At 50.7% G+C, this 3,134-nt stretch overlaps 1 long non-coding RNA gene across 1 annotated transcript; it reads left to right on the forward strand.

The window, feature by feature from the left end:
- Positions 1-386: 386 nt before the first annotated feature.
- Positions 387-2,665, forward strand: LOC103662234. The gene is made up of 3 exons (XR_005834806.1): positions 387-491; positions 617-1,246; positions 2,548-2,665. It is a non-coding gene; the product is annotated as an uncharacterized LOC103662234 (long non-coding RNA).
- The last annotated feature ends 469 nt before the right edge of the window (positions 2,666-3,134 follow it).

The following is a 3,134-nucleotide window of genomic DNA, read 5'->3' on the forward strand; positions in this document are numbered from 1 at the left end:
AATTTTCCACCTCAGCAGAACCCAGCAGGTTCCAGCTTCTTCGCTGGATTGTGGCCCAAAAGGAATCAGGGATTATGAATAAAATTTCCTACACAAGGAGCGGCATATCGACAGAGGTGAGCTTTCCAGGGCCACCTGCAGCCGCAGAAACAATGCAGGACCTAGAATTCCCTTCCGACTAGCCAGAGGAAGGCCATACCCTTGCCAACCAGATGTTTGAACTCAGCCCAAGGGAGCTGGCTTCTCTTTCCATTGAGAAACTTTGTCCCGTTGCAGCTCTGGGCTTGGGCCTGGGCTTGGGCCTGGGCTTGGCACCGGCCGCCAGGGTGCGGGGCCTGGGGCTGAGGCTGGTGTGTGCTCAGCCGCGGGGAAGAGGGGGCCCTGTCGGCCCTGAGGATGGACCCCCCACCCCGGGGTTCCGTGCTGGGATCGGCACTACTGACCCTGTTCTGGCCTCGTCCTGGCCTCGCACTGGCCTCGCAGGGGAGGAGGTAAGAGGCAGGCAAGAAGTGGGGCAAGAGTGGGGGCGGCCGGGGCTCTCCAGTGAACCCCCAGGGGCAAGGAGAGTACTTCTGGCTACTTGGAAATGACACCCCTGCTCTTTTCTCCTCCCCAGCAGGCGCCCCAGAGAGCAGGCGGCTCAGCCCTGCTGACTCACCGAGGCCTCCGGACCGCCGCTGGGTGCCAGGCCCCCTGGCAAGCGGAAGGGTATTTGGGGCCGTGAAGTTTGGACGTTCATCAGTCCAGGGAAGACTACCCCGTGGTGGTCTGGGGAGGCAGGGACTGGGCAGGCCGAAATAGGAGTCCTGGGCCTGCTGTGCGGCTGGCTGGCTGGCTGTGAGAAGGTCAAGGCTTTTTTTTTTTTTGGACTTTTAATTTGAAATAATTATAAATTCACAGAAAGTTGCAAAGATGGTACAGGGAAGTCCCATACGCCCTTCAGCCAGTTTGGTCCCATTTTAAATAAGTACAGTGTGACAGCAAGTCCAGCAAACTGACCTTGGGGCAGGACATGTGTTTAGCTCCGCGCTGTGAGTTTGGCTTTTCCTACCCTGCGTGATTGCCTGGAGATCCACCCAGACGGCTGAGTGTGTCGGTGGTTTGTGACTGTAGATCATGAAGCAGGATGCCACGGGGCGGGTTTGTTCAGCCTCTCACTTGCCGCAGGACCTGGCCGTTGTTTCCAGTTTGGGGTTGTTACAAACACCGGCGCTATGGACAACCGTGTTCAGGTCTATGTGTGGAGGTAAGTTTTCATTTCTCTGGAGTAGATGCCCAGGAGTATGATTGCTGACTTAAATGTAAATGTCTGTTCAATCTCTTGAAATGCCAAACTGTTTTCTGCGTAACTGTGTCACTTTATGTTCAAACAGCAACATATGAGTGGCCCGGCTTCTTCTCCTCCGTCTCCCCCGGAACTGGTGTTGACGCTGTTTTTAGTTCTGGCTATTGTAATGGTGGGCAGGGACATCTCACCACGGTCGCAATTCTCCATTTGCTTTTCTCCAACAGCTAGTGTGATCTGACACATCCTTTATGTGCTATTTGCCATCCCGTACCCTCTTCGGGTTTGGATTGCAGTCCTTTGCCCACCATTTCTGGGAGCCAATGCCCGCATGCTTGCATTAAAAAAACAAAACAAAACAAAAAACCAAAAAAAACCCCAAAATCAAAAAACCAAAACAAAACCCACTCCCTCCCCCCCAAAACAGAAAGAAAATCCTTATCTTTTCAAAGCAGTCAGGTTCACAGCAAAATGGAGCCTGAAGTACAGAGGTTTCTCCTAAACCCTGCCCCCAAGCATGCACAGCCTCCTCACTATTAATATCCCCCCACCATGGTGCACTGTTACAATTAATGAACCCACACTGACGCATCGTAATTATCCCAGGTCCGGAGTTCAGGGCTCGCCCTTGGTGCTGTACATTCTACGGGTTTGGGCAAACGTATGCTGACATGTACTCACCATTCAAGTATCATACAGGGTACAGTTGACCCTTGAACAGTATGGGGGTTGGGGTGCTGAGTCCCCATGCAGTTGAAAACCCACATATAACGTTTGATTCCTCCAAAACTTAACTACCAATAGCCCGTTAACTAGAAGCCTTATCAATAACATAGTAGACTAACACATATTGTGTATATTATATGAATTATATACTGTATTCTTACAATGAAGCTAAGGAAAGTGTTAAGGAAATTATAAGAGAAAATGTATTTGCTGTCCTGTACTGCATTTAGTGGGAAAAACCTCTGCATAGAAGTGGACCCACGCAGTTCAAACCTGTGTTCTTTAAGGGTCACGTGTACTTTCTCTGCCCTAGAAATCCTGTGCTCTGCCTATTCATTCTGCTCTCTCCTTTAGCCTCTGGCAAATAAATCACTGATCGTTTTACTGGCACCATAGTTTTGCCCTTTCCAGAATGTCATAGAGTTAGAATCATGCAGTATGTGGTAAGCCTTTTCACATCGACACCTTTTACTTAGAAATACGCATTTAAATTTCCTTCACGTCTTTTCCTGGCTTCACAGTTCATTTCTTTTTAGCACTGAATAATATTCTGCTGTCTGGATGGACCACACTTTACGTATCCACTCACCTACTGAGGGACGTCTTGGCTGCTTCCAAGCTTTGGCGATTATGAATAAAGCTGCTATAAACATCCGTGCGCAGGTTTTTGTGTGGACATGTTTTCAGCTTTTGGGTAAATACTAAGGAACACGATTGCTGGATTTTATAGTGAGAATACATTTAGTTTTGTAAGAAACTGCCGGACTGTCCTCCAAAGCGGCTGCAGTTTTGCATGCCCACCGGCAGTGAATTCGAGTTCCCGCGGCTCCACATCCTCGCCAGGATTTGGTGGTGTGGTGGATTTGGGTCATTCTAAGAGGTGAGTCATCCTCGCCCGTTGCCTGCTCTTTCCTCGTTCCCTGGCGACCCTCAGGTGCCTGCGCTCCTCGCAACCCGCCCTGCCCCGCCCTGCCCCAGAGGCTGAAACCTACGCCCTCTGGCTCTGGCTTCTGGTGGGAATCAGCCTTCGGAGAGCACCAGCAGGAGGCAGAGGGAGGAAGGATGATGAAATGCACCCCCCCTTGCTGTGGCATTGCCTCAGGCTGGCTGCTTCCATCCAAAA

The sequence above is a fragment of the Ursus maritimus genome, unplaced genomic scaffold, assembly GCF_017311325.1.
Source record: "Ursus maritimus isolate PB19 unplaced genomic scaffold, ASM1731132v1 scaffold_15, whole genome shotgun sequence".
NCBI lineage: Eukaryota > Metazoa > Chordata > Mammalia > Carnivora > Ursidae > Ursus > Ursus maritimus.